Source organism: Notolepis coatsorum (genome assembly GCF_963971535.1).
Source record: "Notolepis coatsorum genome assembly, chromosome: 12".
Classification (NCBI taxonomy): domain Eukaryota; kingdom Metazoa; phylum Chordata; class Actinopteri; order Aulopiformes; family Paralepididae; genus Notolepis; species Notolepis coatsorum.
In genome coordinates, this window is record NC_140176.1 from 107,041,703 (window position 1) to 107,051,841 (window position 10,139).

Consider the following 10,139-nt stretch of genomic DNA (forward strand, 5'->3'; position numbering starts at 1 on the left):
GCTAGCCAATGTACAATCAATAGACAATAAACTGCATGACATCCGAGCAAGGATTCAATATCAAAGAGACGTTAGGGACTGCAATGTCCTTTGCTTCACCGAAACATGGCTCACACCGGAGGTTCCAGATCACGCAATTCAACCAGCGGATCACTTCTTTATCCATCGCAAGGATCGGTCATCAGAGTCCGGTAAACAACGTGGAGGAGGTATTGCCTTCATGTTTAACAAAAATTGGAGTGATCCAACGAACGTGAAAGAATTATCCAACCACTGCTCCCCAGAACTGGAATATATAACCATCAAGTGTCGTCCTTTCTTCCTCCCGAGGGAGTTAACGGCGATCGTCCTGATCGGAGTGTATATTCCACCGCAAGCCAGCAACAAGGTTGCGCTCTCCAGACTACACGACGAGGTAAATAGAATACAAGTGGCTAACGTTAACGCCGCCATTTTAGTACTGGGAGATTTCAATAGCGCCAATCTGAGAAAGGTATTGCCTGACTTCTATCAGCATGTGACTTGCAACACCAGAGGCGGTAACATCCTAGATCACTGTTACACGCAATTTAAAGGTGGCTACAAGGCTCATTCTGATAGTGGCTTTGGTAAATCAGATCACGCGTACATTTTTCTTTCACCAAAGTACAAACAGAGAATTAAAAGTACTCCCGTAGTCTCGCGAGAGGTGCAGAAATGGGATCTGACGTCAGAAGAGACGATCCGGTCAGTGTTTCACCACACAGACTGGATTGTGTTCCGCGACACAGATAACATTAATGCCTACACGGAGACAGTGCTGGACTATGTTTGTACTAGGGTGAAAGAAACAATCCCCACTACCAAAATGAAAGTTTACCCAAATCAAAAACCCTGGGTAGACAAATCCGTCCGTGAAGCTCTGAGAGAGCGCACCAAAGCATACAATGACGGCCTAGTGGCGGCAACATGAATGACCACAAGGTGGCGCGACACAACGTAAGGAGGACAGTGTCAGAGGCCAAACGGCGCTACAGGGATAAAATTGAACTCCAGTTTGAACAAGCTGACTCTAGAGCTATGTGGCAGGGGCTCAAAACGATGACAGACTACAAAGGCGCCTCCCTCAAACTGAACAGTGACATCTCCTTAGCAAACGACCTCAATACCTTCTATGCGAGGTTTGTTGCTGGTAATAACAACACCAGCTCACAAGCCTCGGCAATGGGGGGGGGGGGGGGTCGGCTGCTGATGGAGGCGCAGTGTTCAGGGTAACAGAGCATGAGGTGAGGCGGACCTTTAAAAAAGTGAATATCAGGAAGGCAGCAGGTCCGGACGGCATCCCCGGCCGCGTCCTAAAAGTCTGTGCCGACCAACTGGCCCCAGTATTCACTGACATATTTAACCTGTCCTTAGAACAGGCTGTCATCCCCACCTGCCTGAAGAAGTCCACTATTATCCCTGTACCCAAAAAATCCAAGCCTGCTTGCCTCAACGACTACCGCCCTGTAGCTCTCACCTCCATAGCCATGAAGTGCTTTGAGAAGCTAGTAAAGGGCTACATCTGCTCCTCCCTCCCCATCAACATGGACCCCCTGCAATTTGCATACCGCCCCAACAGGTCCACGGAGGACGCCATATCCCATGTGCTGCACACAGCAGCATCACACCTGGACAAGAGGCAGGGGAACTATGTGAGAATGCTATTCATCGACTACAGCTCGGCATTCAATACCATAGTCCCCTCCATACTCATAGCCAAGCTCAGGGACCTGGGCTTGGGCTATGACCTCTGCCAGTGGGTCTTGGACTTCCTGACTGGCAGACCCCAGGTGGTGAGAGCAGGCAACTGCACCTCCTCATCCATCACCCTCAACATAGGGGCCCCCCAGGGCTGTGTTCTGAGTCCCCTCCTCTACTCCCTGTACACACACGACTGTGTGGCTCAGCGGAGTAGCAATACAATCGTCAAATTTGCTGACGACACAGTGGTGGTGGGCCTGATCTCCGCCAACGACGAGAGGGCCTACCTGGAAGAGGTCAAGGTCCTGGCGGGATGGTGCCAGGAAAACAGCCTCTCCCTGAACGTCAGCAAAACAAAGGAGATGATTGTGGACTTCAGGAGGTCGGGGGTCAAGGACTACAGCCCCCTCAGCATCGACGGGGCACCGGTGGAGAGAGTCAACAGCTTCAAGTACCTCAGAGCCTACATATCCGAGGACTTGACATGGACCACACACATTAACAGTGTGGTGAAGAAGGCACGACAACGCCTCTACTTCCTCAGGCGCCTAAGGAAGTTCCAAGTCAGCCAGAAGATCCTTAAGAACTTCTACTCATGTACAATAGAGAGCATCTTGACCGGCAACATCACCTCCTGGTTTGGGAATAGCACTGCAAAAGACCGAAGCAGACTACAAAGAGTGACACGTTCAGCCGAACGCACAATTGGAGGGGGGCTCCCCACCCTCCAGAACATTTACTACAAGCGTTGCAAGGGCAAGGCTAAGAGAATCATTAAAGACTCCAGTCACCCGAACAACTGCCTCTTTGAACTGCTGCGGTCAGGCAAGCGATACCGGAGTCTCAAGGCGAGCACAGAAAGACTCAGAAGTAGCTTCTATCCCCAGGCCATCAGGCTGCTAAACGAACAATGAATGAACACTACACAACAACAACCACCAAACGCACATAGCACACACATCCACACGCACACACTCACTTTAAACAAACACACTGTAGCACCCACTCCACACACTTTATAGCACACACCCACTTTAAACAAACACACTGTAGCACCCACTCCCCACACTTTATATTTATGGATGAAGGATTGCACTACAACTCGTACACCTTACTGTAAATTGTACCTAAAATTGTACCTCATCCCATTTCTGCTTTGCACTAGATAGTACTGTACATTAGTACACTGCATAGTATTGTGTATTGTATATTATATGGTAACTCAGAACATTGTACATATGTCTATACCGAACACTGTGACCTCATTTTCTTCTTCTAAATTCATGCTATATTATGTTATTATGTTATTTGATACTATCTTGTCTAGCACAGTCTCTGGAGCGTAACAGTAAGAAGCATTTTGTATGAAAGTATTCTGTACTTCTGTATGACAACTATTAAAGAACTTGAACTTGAACTTGAACCTTCCCTATTTGTGTCCTTCTTGATATAATTTTTTTCAATGTTTTAACACAGATACAAACAAAGCAGACAGAACAGACTAAATCAAGACATTACGACGACAAAAATTTAAATATATTTCCCCCCCCCCCCCCCAAAAAAAAAGAAAAAAAAAAGATAAACAAGACAACCAGTCACTCCTTCGTGTCTCTTGCCAGTGTTAGACATAAACATATCAAATCAGAGATTGAGAAATATATCTACAATAGACAGTCTTTTATACATGGCTTTGTGTAAGGGACAGCTTCACAGTTGTCATTCAGTCCACATAGTCCAGTTATAGTCTTTGTACAAAATACGATCAGGATCATCAAGAGTCCCTTCAGTTGATACCTTTAGAGCAAGGAGCCGAGGGAAGAATCACCACACAACAAACACATAGCAAAAACAAACAAAAAACAGTGCTCTATAAGTTCACATTGTTTTAGATATCTACAGTATGTATTGTATCTATCAGATCGCCCAGTCGTTTGTTAGTTTTAAGATAGGTAGTCAAGAAAAGGTTCCCAAATGTCTTTAAATTTGCTGGGCTGCCCTGCATTCTCAGCGTATTCTCTCCATGTGTAGCATATTAATGAGTTCTGTCAACCAGGTTTGGAAAAGTGGTACTGTTTCTTTGTTCCACAGCATCAAAATGCATTTCTTTGCAATTACTATGGGTGCCCTTCTGATGGTCTAAACTTGACCTTCACTATGGGTGCCCTTCCAAGGGTAAAGAGTACCGTGATAAAGTGCTCTCTATGCTATAATAGGTCCACAAGATCTACCCAGAGAGGGGACTGTACTGTGCCGTTTAGGGCCAGCTCCTTCAGTCAGTCCTGTTTTGCAGTCAGAGCCACTCAGTTCTGGAACATCCTACCAAGTGCTGTAAGGAAGTGACCTCTTAGATGCCCTTCCAGGAGAGAAAACACTAGAAGTGATCTCAGTACATTCAAAACACATTGTTTGGCCATTAGCAAATATAGTCTGTTTTCCAATGTATCTTCTAGGTTAGGTTAGAGTAGGTTAGCTTAACTGTATTTAAATGTAAAAGACAAAATAAATCGTTGCCAACGATGAAACAATATAGTGTAAAATACTATACAAAGAAAACAAATTAGTCAAATACTAATTCCTGCTGTTAAAAACACACTATTCCATCAATTAAAGTTTTCAGGTTTAGACAAAACCCCTCTAACTTAAGTAGAAATACCCAGATAAATGAGTACTCTGGTAAAAGTAAAAGTCCTCGATTCAAATTATACTTAAGTAAAAGTAGAGAAGTATTTCCTATTGAATGTACTTAAGTATCTAAAGTAAAAGTATGTATTCTACATAATGGTTGTGTATTCCAGAGCTTGGGAGCATTCAACCCTCCATCCATTGACCTCTAAAAGTTATGTTGCTCTGATTACATCCTCTTGAAGTTGACAGGCTTCAAATGTGAAAGTCTTCATAAATTGTTGCCATGTTTTCTATGCAAAATATGTTCCTTCAAAGTAACTAGTAACTGATGGGTTCAGATAAATGTAGGAGTAAAAAGTACAATATTTCCTTTGAAATATAAAAGTATAAAGTTCCCTAAAATTATAAAGCTCGAAATTGTACTTAAGTACAGTACTTAGTTACTTTCCACCACTGCTGCTGTGTGTGTGTGAGGTAGGTAATACAGCAAGCTTCCTTTGAAGTTGCAAAGCTTGAGTTTTACCAATTATGCATTACTAAATACTAATGTATGTACACTGCAAGTGCTTTTATTTAGAGCAATATCACATGCCTAGGCTTTTCTTAGGTGATTACATATCTGTGTTCTCAATTTAGAAATAAAGCAGTGTATAAAAAAGTGTAAAAAAAATTCAACGTAATTTGCACAAAATATACCCATATGACTTTAAAGTTCAGTATGAATTGCTTTTTAAAGAGTGGTAGTAAACATAAAAGTGGGGTTAGCATTGGCCTATATTCTATGATTACAGAATGCCAAGGAGAGAAAGAAAACTGAAGAACATTTAAAAAGCAGCTGGAAAACGCTGCAGGCAGCTTCTCTTTGAAAGACTGGGTCCAAAGCAACAGGAGGAGGGAGGAGATAAGGATAAAGGTATGGATTTGTAAATCCTCACTGCTAGCATAGTGTTGATTATTGGAGTGTTGGTGTTTTATGCAAGATAAGACACATTCTAAACCAAAAAACACTGTATACATTGTGTACACTCTTCCTACCATATATGAGCTACTGTGCGGAGGTGTGGGGTAATACCTACAAAAGCACTCTACAGCCAATATGCACCATGCAAAAAAAAGCAATAAGAATAATAAAAAATTTAGGATATTATGAACACACCAATAACTTATTTATAAAGCTACAAGCATTGAAATGTATGGACCTAGTGGATTTCAAAACTGCCCTCATTGTATACAAAGCCAGATACAAACTAATCCCAGGCAACATTAAAAAATGGTTCAGAGACAGGGAAGGAGAATATAACTTAAGAGGGAGAGGGAATCTTAAACAACCAATCGTACACACCACGCTGAAAAGCATGTGCATATCGGTGTGTGGAGTGAAGTTGTGGAATAATTTACCTGAATACATCAAACTGAGTAAACATATGGCACAATTTAAAAAGCAGCTAAAAAAATACACATTAGAGAAATACAGAAATGAGTAATGAGGATAAACAAAGTTATGTTATATTGTGTTATGTGGTGCTGTACTATATTCACTGCTGTCAAGTGAATCAATTCTTAATTTTTTTTCGTATTATAAGTAAAAGTATATTCTATACTGTAATATACTAAATTATGTTATATCTAGTAAAATTAATGGAAGAACAAATAAAGATTTAAGGGGGTAGGGATCAATAAGCTTAGCTTCCCTCTACTCCTTTTTTGGACATGTCTGCCAACCAAACACATTGCTCTTGACCTTTTGTTTATAATTGTTTCTTTTTCTTTTTTTATGTTTTTTTTCTTCTTTTTTTATGTTTAAAAAAAATATATATAAGTGCTATGTGTGCTATATGTGCTATGATTGTTTGGTTTGACGGAGCTAGATCGTGATTTGTTTGGAGGAAGATCGAGAATTACATGTTCAAAAATAAACTTTTTCATTCATTCATTCATTCATTCATTCATTCATTCATTCATAGTGTTGATTATCACTGAGCTAACAGGGTCAAGAATGCAAATTTTGGACAGAACATTTTGATAAAATTGACCCGTATTCCAATTAACACTTTCAGTGCCACCAGGTGGCGCCAGAGTTAGCGCTTGAATGCCACCATCCACTTTAATGTTATCGTTAATATCGCCTAATCTATGTTTTAAATTATGGCTATGTGTCTAATCTGCCCGTCGCTTATCAAAGAATCCTTTTCCAGTCAGTGCTGTCAAGGCAGATTGGTTTTTTATCGCTTCATTTCCGTTTGAGAGCACTTTGAAAAGCACCCGTTTTGAGGTAAAAAACAGTCCATTCTGGGCCATTCTATGATAATCGTCTTTTACTGGAATATTCCAGAACGTTGATATTTGTCGGCCTATTTATGAATCGTTTTCAAATAAACGCTAGATGATCAATATTATACGTACACGCACGCCCATTCAAGCCGCGCACGGATAATCGCCGTGTTAATTTCCTCTTGGATTTTTACAGTGAAACCGATAGAGGACATTTCACAAAACAGCTTATATCTTCATCAAAATGAGTCTGATTATCCTAACACTGATAACATAGATTCCTTACCTGATGTTACATCCCAATGTATATATTCCCCAGTGTGTGTCTCCATGTGTGTGTTCTCCATTTTGTTTCCTCCCTCCAGCCATTGTTCCCTTCCCCATTGGTCCCTGCCAGGCCAATCCTTCCATTATTGCAACACAGCAGTGATTGGTGGATGGCTTTCCAGACTCCAACACTCAATCCACACCACCCAATCATGGATCACCCCACACCTGTTAAAACATGGCTTCTCACTTCAGTCTTTCTCTCTCTCTGGCATGAGGCTAGGCATGTTGTGTTTTTGGTAAACCTGTAACTTTGACAGTATTGCATTTCGTTCATTGCCTTTGGTGCTTAGTAGTAATTTCCTTGTGTGTGTATGGCCACAGAGAGAGCATTGTTAGCCAGTTTGTTTTTGTATATATTCTGCTTTTGTTTCTGTATAATTAATGTGTTTTTCTCTCTTTCTCAGGAAGCACAGATGGGGTGAGCTGCCATTTCCTTTGGACATTGTTTTCTCCTGTTTTGGTTAGGTAAGAGTAGTTTAGGTAATGTAATCTCTTTTACCATAGATTAGATTGTGTTTATTTGGAGTATAGTGGTGTTTGTTTGTTGTTTTGGCCTGGGCTCACCCCTGAGCTACATGTGCTTCCTTTGCCTCTATTCAATAAATATCATTGTTGTTTACAAACCTGGTCCATCTTTTCTGTCAACCAACTGTTATGTTACAGCCCTTTACCCTTAGACTCACAGGGGTCGTAACATAAATGGGGGCTCTGCCTGGATCTTGTAACCCATGTTCAATTGTAGGTTGATGGATTTGGTGAACTGTGTTTGTTTACACTTGTATAGTTATTAATTAATTTGTGTAAAAATGGCATTTGTGTAAGAAAAAGATAATGGCAGTTAGTACTTTTGATCTGGGGAAATTCTTGAGCAATCCTACTTGGGAAGCGCTAGATAGCTGCCGCAAGGCAGACTTAGTGGAGATTGCCACACATTTTCAACTCTCGGTTCAACAAAAGCATCTTAAGCAGGATATCAGGTGTCTTGTGGTAGATAAGCTGTTGGAGCAGGGGACGCTTGTTTTACCTGCGGTCTCTGATGAACATGCAAGTCCTCCTGGTGAACCTACAGAAGCACCGCCTTCTGAGGAGCAAGCCCATGGTGCTGAAAAGGCAGGTGTGAACGTCACATTGCCACATTTTCACTTGACCTCTCCTGTGTCAACTGGGTCTCGAGAAGGGGCCCAGGTCAAGGTTAGAATAGCCCGTCTCCAGATGGAGGCTCAGGAGAAGGCACAAGCACGTGAGGCGGAGTATCGGCTTCGTAAAATGGAGCTTGAGGCGGAAAATGAAAGGGCTATTAACATCCGTAGGTTGGAGCTTGAGGTGGAAAAAGAGCTCAGACTGCGGGAGTTGGAGCTGGGAGACCAAAGGAGTGGATCCAACTCTGCTACACCGACTCCTCCACAAGGCCCGGGTATGTCCTCCTCCACAGCTTATTCATCACACACTTTTGATATAAGTAAACACATTGCTTTGGTGCCTCCGTTCCGAGAGACCGAAGTTGATACTTATTTTAATGTGTTTGAGCGTATTGCTGCTTCATTGCGCTGGCCAAGAGAGGTCTGGCCTTTGTTGCTTCAATGCAAATTGACTGGTAAAGCCCAAGAGGTTTGTTCAACACTTTCCCTAGAAGATAGTCTATTGTATGATACTGTGAAGGCTGCCATCCTTCGTGCATATGAGCTTGTGCCCGAAGCTTATAGGCAGAGGTTTCGCAGTCACAAGAGAGCTGTCAACCAGATCTTTGTAGAGTTTGCTAGAGAGAAGGGAACTCTCTTTGATAAATGGTGTGCAGCAAGCAAGGCCTCAGATCTTAACTCTCTCAGAGAACTCATTCTATTAGAAGAGTTTAAGAATCGTTTGCCAGAGCATCGTCAAATCGTCAAATTTGCTGACGACACAGTGGTGGTGGGCCTGATCTCTGCCAACGACGAGAGGGCCTACCTGGAAGAGGTCAAGGTCCTGGCGGGATGGTGCCAGGAAAACAGCCTCTCCCTGAACGTCAGCAAAACAAAGGAGATGATTGTGGACTTCAGGAGGTCGGGGGTCAAGGACTACAGCCCCCTCAGCATCGACGGGGCACCGGTTGAGAGAGTCAACAGCTTCAAGTACCTCGGAGCCTACATATCCGAGGACTTGACATGGACCACACACATTAACAGTGTGGTGAAGAAGGCACGACAACGCCTCTACTTCCTCAGGCGCCTAAGGAAGTTCCAAGTCAGCCAGAAGATCCTTAAGAACTTCTACTCATGTACAATAGAGAGCATCTTGACCGGCAACATCACCTCCTGGTTTGGGAATAGCACTGGAAAAGACCAAAGCAGACTACAAAGAGTGACACGTTCAGCCGAACGCACAATTGGAGGGGGGCTCCCCACCCTCCAGAACATTTACTACAAGCGTTGCAAGGGGAAGGCTAAGAGAATTATTAAGGACTCGAGCCACCCGAACAACTGCCTCTTTGAACTGCTGCCGTCAGGCAAGCGATACAGGAGTCTCAAGGCGAGCACAGAAAGACTCAGAAGTAGCTTCTATCCCCAGGCCATCAGGCTGCTAAACGAACAATGAATGAACACTACACAACAACAACCACCAAACACACATAGCACACACATCCACACGCACACACTCACTTTAAACAAACACACTGTAGCACCCACTACACACACTTTATAGCACACACCCACTTTAAACAAACACACTGTAGCACCCACTCCCCACACTTTATATTTATGGATGAAGGATTGCACTACAACTCGTACACCTTACTGTAAATTGTACCTAAAATTGTACCTCATCCCATTTCTGCTTTGCACTAGATAGTACTGTACATTAGTACACTGCATAGTATTGTGTATTGTATATTATATGGTAACTCAGAACATTGTACATATGTCTATACCGAACAACTGTGACCTCATTTTCTTCTTCTAAATTCATGCTATATTATGTTATTATGTTATTTGATACTATCTTGTCTAGCACAGTCTCTGGAGCGTAACAGTAAGAAGCATTTTGTATGAAAGTATTCTGTACTTCTGTATGACAACTATTAAAGAACTTGAACTTGAACTTGTAATTTACCTGAGTGAGCAGAAAGTGTCCACTCTGCAGCAAGCTGCTGTATTAGCTGATGAGTTTGCGCTAACCCATAAAACTGTGTTTGTAGATAGGCGTGACTCGTTTCC